Source organism: Caretta caretta, chromosome 6 (genome assembly GCF_965140235.1).
Source record: "Caretta caretta isolate rCarCar2 chromosome 6, rCarCar1.hap1, whole genome shotgun sequence".
NCBI classification, from domain to species: domain Eukaryota; kingdom Metazoa; phylum Chordata; order Testudines; family Cheloniidae; genus Caretta; species Caretta caretta.
The window spans coordinates 37,978,020-37,996,775 of NC_134211.1; the positions used below are offsets into that span (position 1 = coordinate 37,978,020).

General features: G+C 43.0%; 1 long non-coding RNA gene across 1 annotated transcript in view; it reads right to left on the reverse strand.

The window, feature by feature from the left end:
• Positions 1-18,756, reverse strand: part of LOC125638394 (uncharacterized) — a 138,091-nt gene that overhangs the window by 38,369 nt on the left and 80,966 nt on the right. Inside the window, exon 2 of the long non-coding RNA XR_007357208.2 lies at positions 15,052-15,144. This is a non-coding gene — a long non-coding RNA (uncharacterized LOC125638394). The remainder of the gene's footprint in view (positions 1-15,051; positions 15,145-18,756) is intronic.

Genomic DNA, 18,756 nt, shown 5'->3' on the forward strand with positions numbered 1-18,756 from the left:
TGGTTTTGTGAAAGTTGCAAAAATAATCCTTTTTTTGTAAAGGGAAAAATTAAAGGTCCAAGTACTTACTGAACTGGAAAAGAAAGAAGGGTTCTGAGTTACTATATTCCAGAATAATAGTGTGGATGGATTGAAAAGATAATTCTTGAGGGGAAAAAAAAGAAAATAATTCTCCACTTTTGATAACATTTTTCCAAGTTCTTTCCTGTTAAGCTTCTATTTGAAGCTGTTCCACAAAAAGCTAACATGCATCATTGTTACCATAATATTCGAGAGAGAGCGAGCACCATTCTCAAAGTGATTGCTTTACTGTCATAGCAACGTGCAATCAATCCCCCACCTTTCATCATTATGTACAGAGTAGCTCGACTAATAGTTCATTGTTCTGTTCAAATATTGGCACAGACATATAGAAAATGCCAGCAACAACACAGTCTAAATACCCAGGGGCATAAAGGTGTGGATTTTAACCAAAATATACATGAAAGGAATATAATTTTGTATTTAAAAACAAACCAAAACCTGTTCACATATCAAACACACAGACCATAATCCCATCAATTACATGATTGTTCTCTTTTATGGCACAGGTTAAAAGAATTCGACGTCATGCCTACCAATTCGTGTTTAAAGAAGTTTAAATTATACCCTCTCCCTGTGCCTTTTTGTGGGTATCTGCTTTATCTATCTGCCTGCTAACACTCCAGGTAGTGTTCAAATTCCATTTCCAGCAGTGCCCAAAGAACACTGCAGTGAACCACAGGTATACAATGACATTTTTAGGAACTGCTATACTGAACGTTAAACAAATGCATACCAGAAGTTCAGCATTGGTGCCAGACCCAGTGACTCAGTGGGATTATACTCATGGAAATAGCCACATTTCTTTTCCACTGATTTTTAAAAGGTTTTCCTCTCTTTAAGGAGTGCCTTAATAATAGCTGGGGAAAGGCCATAACAGGTTGGGAGATGGCTAACAGTCTGAGGCTAGTAATGGAAAATTACAAGATCTGCTGATTCCCTGTTAAAATGTTTCATGGTCTTTCAAGGCCATTTCATTTGCCTTTTTGAAGTAGTGATGCTTCAGGAGAAGAGCTTGCAATGCACTCTGGTATCAAACGAGTCAACGCAATCTGAGGCTAATTCACAGAGGCTTCATATTACTGGGCAAGGAGAACATAGTCCTTCTCTCCCTCTACAACTCTTATGAGAGTGTGTTTAGAAATGTCATTCAGTTCTGGACACCTGAATACCAGAAAGATGTTGACAAATTGCAGGGAAAATATCAGAGAACAAAACCAAAATGATCAAGGGGGCTGGAAGAATTGGTTTCTGGGAATAAGATTTAAAAAGCTGAATATGTAGATAAAAAGACTATGAAGCACACAGGAAGAGCCTGAAGAATAGCTTCAAAGCATTACAAGGAGGTACTAATTAGGAGTAAGGGAATGACATTATCCAAAGGTACACTTGGGCTGAATATCAGGAAAAAATTCCTAGTAGTGAAACGTATTTGACCATGGAATATTCTTTGCTAAGGAAAGTAGTGGCCACTCCATCATTAGAGCGCTTTAAATTGAAACTAGACAAAGAACTGAATGCTGAGGTTATAACAATAATGATAGTTAGGCACACAGCGTTTTTCCATTTGTAGATCTCAATGTGCTTTACTACTGCTGCTGCTGCTGCTAATAGTAGATGACTGTTTTACTACCCCAGTTTCTAGACTGATGGGAGAAATCCACCATGGACAGGAGGATGGACTAGTTGCTGCCCCTCATTTTATGATTCTGTTGTGGTTTCTTTATAATTTACAGATTGCACATTGTCAAAAGTGACTCCAGATAAAGGAATGTTATAATCGTTCTAATGTTACTCAACACACCAAAGCAGTACGGAAACGCAAAGAAACTTGTAGCAGAAGTTTGATTGTTCTGCTTCCTCCTCTGCTCATCTAACTCCAGCTTCTTGTGTTTTCTGGATGTTTCGAGCACAGTATGAAAAGCAAAAGTGAAAAATGTCAGCATTAGGACCTGGATGTGAAAGACCATAAATTGGATTAAACTTCAATAAAGCTTAATGAAAAGCGGTGTTCACAGAGAGAAAACTCATTATTATTCTGATTTTCATTATGTAGTTCAACAATGCAAATAATTAAAGAATCTAAAGGAGAGACAAGCAGTTGTAATCCTTAAATATAGGCCTAGTACTATGGTTCCCATTATCAAACAAGGGCCACTCAGGACCATACAAATCCCAAAGTCATAATACAAATATAGGTTTCAGAGTAGCAGCCGTGTTAGTCTGTACCCACAAAAAGAACGGGAGGACTTGTGACACCTTAAAGACTATACTTAGTCTCATTCTACTGACTTCCTGATCAGGAAAGAGCTATTGACTGCACAATGGTGAGGGAGATCAAATAGGCAACAGTAATATGTGACTTCAACTGCCAGCACATAAACTGGGAAAACGTAATACTGGGACAATGATTCAAGAAAATTTCTTTGCACATTAACAAATTGCTTCCTAGACCACTTAGTTTCAGAGCACACAGGAACAGAGGCTATTCTTGACATAATCTTGAGTACACAGATTCAAGAAGAAACTCTAGCTGAGCCACATCAGTGACCACGGTTCAATTACATTCACTATCTTTGGGGAAGGGATCATACAAAAAACCTAACACTGCAACATGCAGCTTTAGAAAAGGGATTTATAAAATAATGCGGAAGTTAGTCAAACAGATCCAAAAATAGAAAGTGAGGAAATTAAAATTTATTGACTCAGCATAGAAGCTATTTAAGCACACTATAAATTGAGCTTTGGAAGGTATGTAACCCCTTAAACAAATATGGACACAGAAATGTAAGAAGAAACAGTATGGCAATATTACATAGCAAGGTTATATTGGTTATTTGCAAGTATTGTTAATGTTTACAGTATAATAATGGCTAGGAGCCCCAGCCAAGATTGAGAACACAGTGTGTTTGATGCTGTATCTACACATGGTAAGAGATAATGCAAACAAAGGGTGGGACAAAAACTATGGTATGACCTCCATTTTACAAGATGGGCAATTGAGGCATGGAGAGATTAATTGACCTACTGAAGGTCACAAAGGAAATCTGTGGCATAGCTGAAGTGGAACCCAAATTGTCTGAGCCTCAAAGCTCATGCCTAAACCAAAGACAGAACACGGTAACCCAGCCCCAGCGAGTCAACAGTAAGGAACATAAATTATGGCAGGCAAAAAGTAAAATGGAAATTAATAGGGCTAAAAGGGAATTTGAAGAGCAATCATTCTTTAAATATATCGGAAGTGGAAAGTGTGAGAGTCATGGAGTTAAGAGAGGAATTAAGGAGGCTATGGGGAAAATACTCACACGTGCAAATATAACATTCGATTTTTGTGAATAGAAACAGCTTTGAAATTAATTTTCTGCAAATATACAAGCCACTTTGTCATTCAAATGTTCACCACAAGCAAAAGCGATCTGGACATGGCTGAAACGAACGTGAAAAAAATTTCTAAATAAATATCCACACTATTATTTTGCACTATTCAACCCTCTCTATAGAAATGTTCTTGAAACTTAATCAAGACACAAAGTAATCCACTGTCTTCCAATCGAGGCTGTACTAACATCCTCCAGATCTGCAGCTGAATCACTCAGCTCAGAAGGTTAGGACAATCATCAACTAAACTGCTCTGTAGACTAGCCAACACAGAGTTCGGTATGCACATTAGGCTTGTGTCACCTGAATTCCCAGACACTGTTTGTATCCAACACAAATAACTGTTTGGCAAGTGCTCAGAATCCTCCTGTCTCTCTTGAACTTGAGTTTCCCAGTTGGCTACTCTGTGTGCAAAAAAATAACCAGCAGAGTTGAAAAAATTGCGAATGGAATAGTAAAGTAAATACCCATAAATTAAATAATACTTTAAAGAGGACATAAATAGTCATGTTAATACTCATTACCATTTCTTAATTTTATGGTAATGCAAAATTACTATGTAGCCTATATGAGATAAACACGTATTTCCACATAATTATTATACAAACAGAGTAACTGCATACTTATTTCTACCCTGTAAACAAAGCCATAAACTCTATATAGTTTCCCTCCTGCCTGATTGCAGGGATAATTTTGTAGTAGAAAAATTCTCAGAAAATCAGATTGTCTATAGCTAAGGGAGCTTTGTTCTTTATAAGTATTTCATTGAGTGGGTGGGTAAATATATTTTTAATATGTTGAACTATGCAAAATTTAAGTGCTGGAGATGTATATTCCTTCAGCTTTCATGCTTCCCTCATCTCACAGTTTCACAGTCTAACCACAAAGCTTTTGTGATCTGAATAAAATAGAATTTCACGCCTTTAATGCTTCAGGATTTCTTCTCATAGAACGATTCAATCTAGTTTTGCTCTGCACACATAATAGTGTGTACTGATGATGTTTATGGGGAAGGAGGTTGGTTGTTTTTAAGAAAACCTACAGCCTTTTAGAAAAGTACAACGGTGACACTCATCTTCCTGACCTCTGCAACATTGAACACCGTGTTGTGTTTGCCTTTGGCAACTGGAAGTGACCATCTGTACTTGCTTGACACAGTACAATACACACTTTTCACCACTGCTTATAAATGTTTGCCTTAGAAAACACGTTGCATTGAATTTCAAAACGTTATATACGTTCTTGTCTGGAAAGTGTATTTGAAAAGCTTAGCAAGTAGAAATGGTCTTAGCTCTTGCAGAGAAGTTCCTTTTGGGTGAAATTCACTCCATCCCCGTACAGTCCCAATATTCAGGTTCTGTTCTGTTCAGGTGACATATGCAGCAAAAGGGGAGGGAAATCCACCCTGCCCGCAACAATCAAGGGCCAATCAAGTGTGCAGAGCTGCTGCCTTTGGGCTAGAATAAAGGCCATTGCTCCTTAGCCACTATGCACTGCTCTCACAGGTTTCCTGAGACCACTGGATTTGTATACATTTCAATCCAGGGTCTTTTTCCTGGCCTACTTCTAACATGTCCCTTTATGCACTTCTTCTAGGACCACACAACTGTTGAATCACAACAAAGATTTTAGCAAAAATACTCACTTGCCAAGAGCAGTTCATGCTCTCATTTTATATAAATCCAGATTAAACTGGATTCATTAAGGATAGACAAATGTCAGACAATATTCAGAGAGTACATGGAATCATCCATAATCATTTTTTTATTGGATGTAGAGCTGGTTTAGAGATCTTTTCCACAGCACTCAGGGGGCGTGGAAGCACTCCTGTGTGGCCTTTGGACCAGCAGAACTCTACATGGCCATTGTAGCGTTCAGGAATCACTCTGGGCTCAAATAGCTTGAAAGAGATCCTCTTTATTCAGTGACACAGTTTCCCATCTGCCCCTGCATAACCAAACATGGGCTTTGGCAGCGCCCTTCCCACAAACTTCCCTGTCTGGCAAGCTAAACCTCTTAAAGGTACAGTTCCCAATACAACATCTTCCTGCCCCAGCCAAAACGTACCACCACCAACACTTAATAAGCAACATTGATATAACACACAATTCAAATGCTAATAACCAATCTACTAATTAAATTTAATAATAGTATTCAATTAACCTCTGAGGGTGTCTTGTACTATCCCGTGGACTTCTCCATTTCCCTTGAAATAGCGGTACTATCATTATCAAGAGGTGGCAAGCCCATTTGTTCTAACAGTCTTATATCTTGGGGCTTGGTTGTCTTGTCCCCTTGTGGTTGTTGCCAGAGACCTTCTCTGGCAAAACAGCAAACTCAATGCCCCTTATCTCCCTCCCTTCTGGAAGCTGGAGGCATTGCTAATTCCTTCTCGGTGTAAGCCTGTCTGGAGTAACAGACTGCACATAGGACAACCCTATATGACACCACTGCTGTTTGCAATCACTGATTACCATTAGATATGCACTGTCTCATGTTCACTGAATGGTGGCAGCTCCCAGGAACCCAAATCAGATTGTATTTTTTGTTTAGCTTTATCTGTCTCTTTATACATCTGCAAATTCCCAGTGACACTTACATCAGCTTCTCTCATTACAGACATTCTTGTCCTCTATTTTCAATTAAATAAAATGTCTGCAGGTGACATTTCATTGGTGCCATACTGTAATTTAACAGTGCTTAGTATGGATCAAGTCTGACTTCACAGCCTTTTTCCAATAGTCCCCTTATATTTTAACACCATTTTCCACCAACCCATTGGATTGCAGATAATGGTGATTAATGGTTACATATCTAAACCTGTGCTTCATTGCAAACTTCTTAAACTAGTGCCCACTAAACTATAGCCAATTGTCAGATTACTATGTCTGGTATACCATGTCTAGCAAAAGCAGATCTGACATGCACAATCACTTGTTTAGCTGTGATAGCTTCTAGTAAGGATCTCTAAGGGAAGGAAGAATAATAGTCTTCAATGAGTACATAGTTTTGTCCAGTCAACATAAACAAATCTATTCCTGTTTTGCTCCAGGAGGCCAATTTTTCCTGTTCCACCAGCATAGGCTCTTTTGCTTGATTTTGCCTGTATTTTTGGTGAATGTGACAAGCCTTAACAACTTCCTCAGTGTTGCTGCTCATTTGAAGCCAGTATAAAACCTCTCCAGTCCTTTTCTTTGATATTTCAGTTCCTCAATGACCTTAATGTATCCTTTTAATATATTTTTTCCTGGAGCATTTTAGGGATCGCTACCCTGGCGTCTTTAAACACAAGTCCATTTGGACCCAAGAGCTTCCCCCCTGAATTGGTGATAGGGGTTGGGAACATGCTGCAGGGTTTCATCCTGAGCTGTTGGTCTGCCAATCACGGTCTACATTCATCTGAGACCTGACAGGTTTTGTTTTATCAAACTGATGTGTACATCTAGCTCTGGACTGTGCTCCACCGCACTTCTGTCAAATGCTGTAGAATGCCTGTCTGCAACCACCAAGTCCCTCCCACATTTGGATTAAATTTACAAATCATACGTTTGTAAGCGAAAAAATAATCTTTGTATTCTTGGGGGGCTATTTGCCAGGCTCCTTTTGGCAAAGGCAATAAGTAGTTTGTGGTCAGTTTCAGCTATCATAGGCATTGTTCCCTCTAAGCTGTGTGCGTGCGCACAGATCCTAAACCCCGCGCACACGGCAAAACACTGCGAGCACAAAAATTGGCACAGAATAAATTTTTTGAGCACACAGCCTGTCAAAAATTAGAGGGAATGCTGATCACAGGCCTCCCATAAATGAAGAGATGAAAAGTTTTTTCACCCCTGGACTAAGGCCAAAGCCTCCTTCTCTATTTGAACATACTCATACTCTGTTTTTATTACTGCCCATGACACAGAAGCCCCTGGTCTCCAGGTTGGATCATACGATTGTAAGAGGACTGTGACACAACCCTCCTTTGAAGCATAATATCTCAGGACTGGGGCCTCTTTAATTAACCCCTTTTCTAGGTCCATTGGACAATGCGGCACAGCGGTGCTCTCAGGTTGCTGCTTGGAGTAGATGGATTAAGCATTGTTTTCCTTACAAAGTTCACCATTCCAAGGAATCTTCGTATCCCTTCCTTGTCTGTTGGAGCAGGCATGTTGTTGACAGCTTCAACCTTGCTGTGATCTACCTGTATACTTTGTTGTGTTAACTTTTCCCCCAGGAGTGTTATTTCAGTTCCATAGAATTTATACTTTTGTTTAGCTAATTAGCCCAGCAGCTCTGGTGCTTTCTAAAGCTGCTTGGAGTCTCTGGTCATGCTCTTCTATTGTTCTTCCCCAGATCAAAACATCTGTGTAAACTTTAGTACTCTTGATATCATTAACAATTTGAATCACTTCCAGTTGTCTTCCATATTTTCAAGTCTGGTAGAGCTTTTAGCTTCTCCATTCTTCCACTCAGATTATTTTCTATTTACTCCTGGCACCTTGTTGTATTCAATACTCATTCAGGGCCCAAGGTGCTTGGAGAAGATCCTCATTTGGTGATGCAGTTCCCCAGTTGTCTCTGCACAGCAGAGCATGGACTTCTGTAGCTTCCCCTCCTGCAGACTTCCTGTCTTGGAAGCTAAACCTCTAAGGGTATGTCTACACTACGGAATAAGGTCGAATTTATAGAAGTCGGTTTTTTAGAAATCGGTTTTATAAATTCGAGTGTGTGTGTCCCCACAGAAAATGCTCTAAGTGCATTAAGTGCATTAACTCGGCGGAGCGCTTCCACAGTACCGAGGCAAGCGTCGACTTCCGGAGCGTTGCACTGTGGATAGCTATCCCACAGTTCCCGCAGTCTCCGCTGCCCATTGGAATTCTGGGTTGAGATCCCAATGCCTGATGGGGCTAAAACATTGTCGCGGGTGGTTCTGGGTACATATCGTCAGCCCCCCGTTCCCTCCCTCCCCCCGTGAAAGCAAGGGCAGACAATCATTTCGCGCCTTTTTTCCTGAGTTACCTGTGCAGACGCCATACCATGGCAAGCATGGAGCCCGCTCAGGTAACCGTCACCCTATGTCTCCTGGGTGCTGGCAGACGCGGTACGGCATTGCTACACAGTAGCAGCAACCCCTTGCCTTCTGGCAGCAGACGGTGCAATACGATTGGTAGTCGTCCTCATCGTGTCCGAGGTGCTCCTGGCCGCGTCGGCTGGGAGCGCCTGGGCAGACATGGGCGCAGGGACTAAATTTGGAGTGACTTGACCAGGTCATTCTCTTTAGTCCTGCAGTCAGTCCTATTGAACCGTCTTATGGTGAGCGGGCAGGCGATACGGACTGCTAGCAGTCGTACTGTACCATCTTCTGCCAGGCAGGCAAGAGATGAGGATTGCTAGCAGTCGTATTGCACCATCTTCTGCCAGGCAGGCAAGAGATGGGGATGGCTAGCAGTCGTACTGTACCATCTTCTGCCGAGCAGCCATGAGATGTGGATGGCATGCAGTCCTTCTGCACCGTCTGCTGCCAGCCAAAGATGTAAAAGATAGATGGAGTGGGTCAAAACAAGAAATAGACCAGATTTGTTTTGTACTCATTTGCCTCCTCCCCTGTCTAGGGGACTCATTCCTCTAGGTCACACTGCAGTCACTCACAGAGAAGGTGCAGCGAGGTAAATCTAACCATGTATCAATCAGAGGCCAGGCTAACCTCCTTGTTCCAATAACAACGATAACTTAGGTGCACCATTTCTTATTGGAACCCTCCGTGCAGTCCTGCCTGAAATACTCCTTGATGTACAGGCACCCCCTTTGTTGATTTTAGCTCCCTGAAGCCAACCCTGTAAGCCGTGTCGTCAGTCGCCCCTCCCTCCGTCAGAGCAACGGCAGACAATCGTTCCGCGCCTTTTTTCTGTGCGGACGCCATACCACGGCAAGCATGGAGCCCGCTCAGCTCACTTTGGCAATTAGGAACACATTAACCACCACACACATTATTCAGCAGTATATGCAGCACCAGAACATGGCAACGCGATACCGGGCGAGGAGGCGACGTCAGCGCAGTCCCGTGAGTGATCAGGACATGGACACAGATTTCTCTGAAAGCATGGGCCCTGCCAATGCATGCATCATGGTGCTAATGGGGCAGGTTCATGCTGTGGAACGCCGATTCTGGGCTCGGGAAACAAGCACAGACTGGTGGGACCGCATAGTGTTGCAGGTCTGGGACGATTCCCAGTGGCTACGAAACTTTCGCATGCGTAAGGGCACTTTCATGGAACTTTGTGACTTGCTTTCCCCTGCCCTAAAGCGCATGAATACCAAGATGAGAGCAGCCCTCACAGTTGAGAAGCGAGTGGCGATAGCCCTGTGGAAGCTTGCAACGCCAGACAGCTACCGGTCAGTTGGGAATCAATTTGGAGTGGGCAAATCTACTGTGGGGGCTGCTGTGATGCAAGTAGCCCATGCAATCAAAGATCTGCTGATATCAAGGGTAGTGACCCTGGGAAATGTGCAGGTCATAGTGGATGGCTTTGCTGCAATGGGATTCCCTAACTGTGGTGGGGCTATAGATGGAACCCATATCCCTATCTTGGCACCGGAGCACCAAGCCGCCGAGTACATAAACCGCAAGGGGTACTTTTCGATAGTGCTGCAAGCTCTGGTGGATCACAAGGGACGTTTCACCAACATCAACGTGGGATGGCTGGGAAAGGTGCATGATGCTCGCATCTTCAGGAACTCTGGTCTGTTTCAAAAGCTGCAGGAAGGGACTTTATTCCCAGACCAGAAAATAACTGTTGGGGATGTTGAAATGCCTATATGTATCCTTGGGGACCCAGCCTACCCCTTAATGCCATGGCTCATGAAGCCATACACAGGCAGCCTGGACAGTGGTCAGGAGCTGTTCAACTACAGGCTGAGCAAGTGCAGAATGGTGGTAGAATGTGCATTTGGACGTTTAAAGGCACGCTGGCGCAGTTTACTGACTCGCTTAGACCTCAGCGAAACCAATATTCCCACTGTTATTACTGCTTGCTGTGTGCTCCACAATATCTGTGAGAGTAAGGGGGAGACGTTTATGGCGGGGTGGGAGGTTGAGGCAAATCGCCTGGCTGCTGGTTACGCGCAGCCAGACACCAGGGCGGTTACAAGAGCACAGGAGGGCGCGGTACGCATCAGAGAAGCTTTGAAAAACAGTTTCATGACTGGCCAGGCTACGGTGTGAAAGTTCTGTTTGTTTCTCCTTGATGAACCCCCCCACCCCTTGGTTCACTCTACTTCCCTGTAAGCTAACCACCCTCCCCTGCTCCCTTTCATCATTGCTTGCAGAGCCAATAAAGTCATTGTTGCTTCACATTCATGCATTCGTTATTCATTCATCACACAAATAGGGGGATGACTACCAAGGTATCCCAGGAGGGGTGGTGGAGGAGGGAAGGAAAATGCCACACAGCACTTTAAGCACAGCACTTTAAAAGTTTACAACTTTAAAATTTATTGAATGACAGCCTTCTTTTTTTTGGGCAATCCTCTGTGGTGGAGTGGCTGGTTGGCCGGAGGCCCCCCCACCGCGTTCTTGGGCGTCTGGGTGTGGAGGCTATGGAACTTGGGGAGGAGGGCGGTTGGTTACAGAGGGGCTGCAGTGGCAGTCTGTGCTCCAGCTGCCTTTGCTGCAGCTCAACCATACACTGGAGCATACTGGTTTGGTCCTGCAGCAGCCTCAGCATTGAATCCTGCCTCCTCTCATCACGCTGCCGCCACCTTTGAGCTTCAGCCCTGTCTTCAGCCCGCCACTTACTCTCTTCAGCCCTCCACCTCTCCTCCCGGTCATTTTGTGCTTTCCTGCACTCTGACATTATTTGCCTCCACGCATTCGTCTGTGCTCTGTCAGTGTGGGAGGACAGCATGAGCTCGGAGAACATTTCATCGCGAGTGCGTTTTTTTTTCTTTCTAAGCTTCACTAGCCTCTGGGAAGGAGAAGATCCTGTGATCATTGAAACACATGCAGCTGGTGGAGAAAAAAAAAGGGACAGCGGTATTTAAAAAGACACATTTTATAAAACAGTCGCTACACTCTTTCAGGGTAAACCTTGCTGTTAACATTACATACATAGCACATGTGCTTTCGTTACAAGGTCGCATTTTGCCTCCTCCCACCGCGTGAACGGATTTTGGTTGAATGCCAGCAAACATACACTGCAATGCTTTGTTCTACAGTGATTCCCCAGTACGTGTTGCTGGCCTGGAGTGGTAAAGTGTCCTACCATGAAGGACGAAATAAGGCTGCCCTCCCCAGAAACCTTTTGCAAAGGCAGAACCGCAAATGCCAGGGCAAAGTAATCCTTTCACATGCTTGCTTTTAAACCATGTATAGCATTTTAAAAGGTACACTCACCAGAGGTCCCTTCTCCGCCTGTTGAGTCCAGGAGGCAGCCTTGGGTGGGTTCGGGGGGTACTGGCTCCAGGTCTAGGGTGAGAAACAGTTCCTGGCTGTCGGGAAAACCGGTTTCTCCGCTTGCTTGCTGTGAGCTATCTACAACCTCCTCATCATCATCTTCTTCGTCCCCAAAACCTACTTCTGTATTGCCTCCATCTCCATTGAAGGAGTCAAACAACACGGCTGGGGTAGTGGTGGCTGAACCCCCTAAAATGGCATGCAGCTCATCATAGAAGCGGCATGTTTGGGGCTCTGACCCAGAGCGGCTGTTCGCCTCTCTGGTTTTCTGGTAGGCTTGCCTCAGCTCCTTCAGTTTCACGCAGCACTGCTTCGGGTCCCTGTTATGGCCTCTGTCCTTCATGCCCTGGGAGATTTTGACAAAGGTTTTGGCATTTCGAAAACTGGAACGGAGTTCTGATAGCACGGATTCCTCTCCCCAAACAGCGATCAGATCCCGTACCTCCCGTTCAGTCCATGCTGGAGCTCTTTTGCGATTCTGGGACTCCATCATGGTCACCTGTGCTGATGAGCTCTGCATGGTCACCTGCAGCTTGCCACGCTGGCCAAACAGGAAATGAGATTCAAAAGTTCGCGGTTCTTTTCCTGTCTACCTGGCCAGTGCATCTGAGTTGAGAGCGCTGTCCAGAGCGGTCACAATGGAGCACTCTGGGATAGCTCCCGGAGGCCAATACCATCGAATTGTGTCCACAGTACCCCAAATTCGAGCCGGCAACGTCGATTTAAGCGCTAATCCACTTGTCAGGAGTGGAGTAAGGAAATCGATTTTAAGAGCCCTTTAAGTCGAAATAAAGGGCTTCATTGTGTGGACGGGTGCAGGTTTACATCGATTTAACGCTGCTAAATTCGACCTAAAGTCCTAGTGTAGACCAGGGCTAAGGCTACACTACAAGCTAGAAGAAAAGGAGTACTTGTGGCACCTTAGAGACTAACCAATTTATTTGAGCATGAGCTTTCGTGAGCTACAGCTCACTTCATCGGATGCATACCGTGGAAACTGCAGTAGACATTATATACACACAGAGACCATGAAACAATACCCCCTCCCACCCTACTGTCCTGCTGGTAATAGCTTATCTAAAGTGATCAACAGGTGGGCCATTTCCAGCACAAAGCCAGGTTTTCTCACCCTCCGCCCCCCCCCCCCCCACAAACTCACTCTCCTGCTGGTAATAGCCCATCCAAAGTGACCACTCTCTTCACAATGTGTATGATAATCAAGGTGGGTCATTTCCAGCACAAATCCAGGTTCTCTCACTCCCTCACCCTCCTCCAAAAACCACACACACAAACTCACTCTCCTGCTGGTAATAGCTTATCAAAAGTGACCACTCTCCCTACAATGTGCATGATAATCAAGGTGGGCCATTTCCAGCACAAATCCAGGTTCTCACCCCCCCCACCCCCATACACACACAAACTCACTCTCCTGCTGGTAATAGCTTATCTAAAGTGATCATTAAGTTGGGCCATTTCCAGCACAAATCCAGGTTTTCTCACCCTCCGCCCCCCCCCCCCCACACAAACTCACTCTCCTGCTGGTAATAGCCCATCCAAAGTGACCACTCTCTTCACAATGTGCATGATAATCAAGGTGGGCCATTTCCTGCACAAATCCAGGTTCTCTCACCCCCTCACCCCCCTCCAAAAATCACACACACAAACTCAATCTCCTGCTGGCAATAGCTTATCCAAAGTGACCACTCTCCCTACAATGTGCATGATAATCAAGGTGGGCCATTTCCAGCAGACAGTGGGGTGGGAGGGGGTATTGTTTCATGGTCTCTGTGTGTATATAATGTCTACTGCAGTTTCCACGGTATGCATCCGATGAAGTGAGCTGTAGCTCACGAAAGCTCATGCTCAAATAAATTGGTTAGTCTCTAAGGAGCCACAAGTACTCCTTTTCTTTTTGCAAAGACAGACTAACACGGCTGTTACTCTGAAACTACAAGCTAGGGGTGTGATTCCCATGCTCCTGTACTCCTACTCATGCTAGCTCTCACTGAACTAGCATTAACACAAATAACAGTGTAGCTATGGTAGCATGGGTCATGTGTCAGAGGCACTGCTGAACCATGCTGGGTATATACCCACTGGTTTCACGCAGGTTTGTAGTCAGCACAGCTCAACCATGAGTCTACTGCTGCTACCATGGCTACACTTCTACTTCTACTCACGCTAGCTTGATGAGAGCTAGCATGAATATATGTACATAAGTAGGAGAATCACTAGCTCCTAGTGTTGAGGTAGTCCAAAGGTACAGTGACTGGTACCACAGCACTCAGGCTTAACTGATGTAGAGGGTTTTGTGGGCTTTCAGTCCATTGGTGTGATTTTTACATACAGAATATAATAGGGTTGAAATCAGTAAGGCTGTATAGAAAGTATTTCTAAATGCCTATAGAATTTAAGAGCAAATGACATTTCTGAAGAACTATTACATCTTATAGTTTGGAGTAAGGAGACTTAGATTCCCACTATGGAACCCCATAGAACATCTAGATTTCCTCCCACGGGAGTGTTCCAGGAGGGCTCTTAACACATAGGATCAGACTCTTATTTCAGTTATACCAAAGTAACTCCACTGACTTCAATAAAATTTTTTGAGATTTGGGCCTTCGGAGTAATCTGATCAGAATCTGACCCAGACAACATTCTCTTCTGGAGCTCTTGCCATCTGGAACAGCCTCCCTCTACCTCTCCATCTAACTCCAAATCTCAACTCAACAGCTATGTTTCCTCATTTAGCTTATCCCCTTGCATGTACATTACTCCCCATTATACTGCAAAGAGTGGTACAGCCAGCCACCCTTGAATTATACTGCAGCATAGGCTAATTCCCAGTCTCAAATTTACCCCCAGAAATGTGCGTCTTGTACTGCCCAGCTTGTCCTGGACCATACAAACTCATATAAAGTGTGATTTTATTGATAGAAAATGATATGCACAAATCCTGTTATCCCAAATGGAGTTTCCCCAAAACACTTCAATCCAAGCACACTGGTTTAGAGAAAACAATAAAATCTATCTTTCTGTAGTTTTAAGGGATTACAAGTCATGAGGCTTAAAAGTCAGAGTTGGTTACAAGAAAATGAAGGTAAAACATGACAAATTAACTTAACAAGCTAGGTGAATTCAAAGCAAATCTCTCTCACCACACGTTTTAGCAGTTTTACTGGCAGAATCTTTCGGTCAGGATCCCTCTCTAGTCCAAACCTGTTTCCTTTATTCTTCAGGTGTTGTGGATGCTGTGGAGAGAGAGAGAGAGAGAAAGGAGGAATAACTTGGGGCATCTATTCCCCATTCTTATACTTTTTCCTCTTCTTCGAGTATCATCTCTAGTTGGGGTTCAGGAGACAAAGTCTGTGGAGAGGGGAACCTCCAGCTGTTCTTTTGCCAAGGTGTGAGAAGAAATGTACACCCTTTTTCTTATCAAAGAATGGCCACTTAACCAGGTGATCATCCATTTGATTTCATTGACTGAATCATCAGTGTGCCTTTTGTCTGAGGAACTGGTTTGTGCTGCTTTTCTAAATTTGGAATACATCTCAGTAATGTCATACAGTAGAATTTTATAACTTTACATACAATGTTGCTACACATATTTTACCAGGACAATGATGATCATCAAATTATCAGTTTTCGAATGATACCTCGCAAGGCATACTTTGTACAAAATTTATCATAGTCTTGAAAGGGGGTGAACAGAAGGGTACAGACTGTCTCAGTAGTTTTGTTGATTTCGATGGGACTTCTCACATACTTAAAATTATACTGTAGGACAGCCATATTCAAGTTGTCTTTGCACTGCAGTGCCAAGAGATTCTTGCGTGCTCAGGATCTAATCCATTGTCTTTCTGGGTGGTATGTCACGAAGTAACACTGTTGCTCTGAAAACTCAGGAACCCACTGGAGATATAAAGCTGGGGTATCCATAGTGTGTCATGTGGATTGGACGGGTACTTCTGTCTCCTGTCTATTTCTAATTGCAAGTTCGCAGATTTTTCTGAATCAATTTTGAACAGCTTGTTGATGGTATTTACTTACTGACACTGTCCCAGCTACATTCAGAACTGAAAATGACAAGATTTTATATTATTTAGAAACCCATTAAAAGGGAAAATTGTCACTTGGGGAATGTGTATTTTGAGAACAGTTTTGCTGTTGTTTTGTGGATGAATAATTACTAAAATTTATAGGCCCAAACACTGGACCCAGTAAAGTCAATGGCAAAACTCCCACTGACTGTGATGGGACCAGGTTTTGGTGCCTGAAGAAAACTGAGTACTTCTTCCATAAGAAAAATGCCATTCATTACATGAAATTAAAATTGTGTGAGTAGTACAATGCCTACTCTCTGCAACTCTCTGTTACACATACACTTGAACTTACCAGCATGCTGGAACACCATTCTCCCATAGTAAAATTTCCTGAAGAGAAGCCACAGTATCAGGAAATTAGCTTAAAAAACCCCAAACAAACCCCACAATGCCAACAATGCCAGGTAATTATTTCTATGTGACAATGGTAAATGATCACAGAAAGAATTGCCTTCATTTTATTACTGAACACAGAATTTTGTGAGAATACAGAAACCAGTATTACCCCTAACACCACTCAATCTCTCCCTCAGCTTCCCTGTACACCTTCTGCTCAGATCCTTCTCCAGCCTCCTCATGCTTAGCTTTCTCCCACTGATTGGAAGTGTCTGTACATATATCCTCACATGCTTTTGACCCTTCCAGAAAATCCCTACTTCACATGTGAGGCGGTATTCTCTCATTTCTGGAAGAATGGTACAGGCAGTTAATTGCTAGTCTTACCTTCAGGCCACTGGACAAATCTGGAGCTAGGAAAGAGACTGCCCTGTTACAGGGAATAAAACTTGGGGCTTTTTGTGAAGTGACCTGTATTTTACTGCTTCTCACACTGGGGAAGTAATTTTATCTTTGTGCCTCAGCAACCCAATCTGTACATTGTAAAGCATAGTCATCTTTGTAAAGTGCTTTGAGATCTTACTATGAAAAATGCCATAAAAGTACAAGGAATAATAGTATTATTACTTCTCATGTCCCTAGATCACACCTAAAATCTATCTACTTATAGCACACAGTAGCCTTGGATTTAGATTCACTGAGTGTGAGGAAAAAAGATTGACTAGGACAGTAGAGATTAATAGATATCAGAGAACACACACAGTAGCTCTGCAATGTATATGAGGGGAAAAAAAAACTATTTTCTGAGGGATTCCCAAAATATTCCCAAACACCAGAAGATTATTTACATGCACTGGACGAGGGAAGAGCTTGGTGGAAAAGGAATATCTCCAAGAAAACCATAGAATCCACACAGGAGATAAACCATCCACACACACTGAATGTGGGGAAAGTTTTACCATTATAGGAGATTTCCAAACACACCAGAAATCACACTGTAGAGAGACCATGTACATGCCCTGACTATGAGGAAATCTTTACAGCTGAAGGAGCAGGGATGCCATTCAAAAGGGATGCACTGAGTGCAGGAAAAGTTTTACTCAGAAGAAAATTCCCAGTCCACACAACAGAGTGAACATTTCTCTGCACTAAGTATGAGAAGAGCTGTACACAAGGAGATCTATACAGACACCAGAGAAACCACAGCAAACAGTAGCTATCTCCAGAGCTCCATTTCTTCATTCTCCTTTAATCAAATGTATAAAACCATCATTAATGAAATATGAAGAGAGACGCAAAGAAAGCAGAGTTCAGGAAGGTTCAAGGGTAGAGGATACTGCAAAAACATTGACTCAGCCACCTTCAACAGCACATCCTGTATATTTTATTACATGCTTTTAGTAGTATAAACATTTGCAGTTCTTATATAACAAGAAAAGCAAGTAGGCAGTGTTATAGCCATGTTGGTCCCAGGATATGAGAGAGAGACAAAGTGGGTGAGGTAGTATCTTTTATTGGACCAACTTCTGTTGGTGAGAGAGACAAGCTTTCGAGCTTACACAGAGCTCTTCTTCAGGTCGGAAGACGGCTCAAAGAAGAGCTCTATGTAAGCTCAAAAGCTTGTCTCTCTCATCAACAGAAGTTGGTCCAATAAAAGATATCTCATGACCTCATCTCTCTAAGAAAAGCAAGAGCAGAAAAAAGTGCCGGGATACTACAAGAACTTTGGCTGATAGGTTTCCTGACTTTAGCCTTCTTAATCTTAATGTTACAACTAAACTGTGGATGTAGCGAGCCTATGGAACCAGGTTTTCTTCTCGCTGTTACCCTCCTTCCTCCCTGCTTTCCTTGTACAGTTTGAGAGACTAAATTGATGAGGTCTTAAATTAGATTGTTAGCTATTTGTAACAGGGACTGCATCTTCTTGTGTGCTGGTACAGCAACTTCATGCAGCAGGGCACTGAATATGGCTGAAGACTTTGGCACTTCAGCAATACAAACTAATAAAATTAATTGCTGGAGTACTTTATTTTCAAATACAGAAATTGTGCAACAGATCCTAAATAACTTTAAAATTTTAAGTATTGGCAGTTTTGAGGAGTCTTAATACATCCATTTTTTCCCCAGCCAACGCTACCTTGTCCACTGAGATATTTTATGCTAGCTATCTCATTGAGCTGGGGTAAAGAAATAGCATTCTATAACCATCCTAATTGGCTCTGTTTTTTAAGGTAGTTATTTTTAAAGACAAATATAGAAGCACTCTGCTATAATCAATAGATCTCTGGGAGCATAGAAGTTAAACAACAAAATGGACTAAGAGCATTATTATCATTGGGTATAATGTACATTGGGTGTAATGTAATTATCACTGTACATTCAACTTTGGTTACCGTTCATCCAGCATCCCAAGAGGCTAGCTCT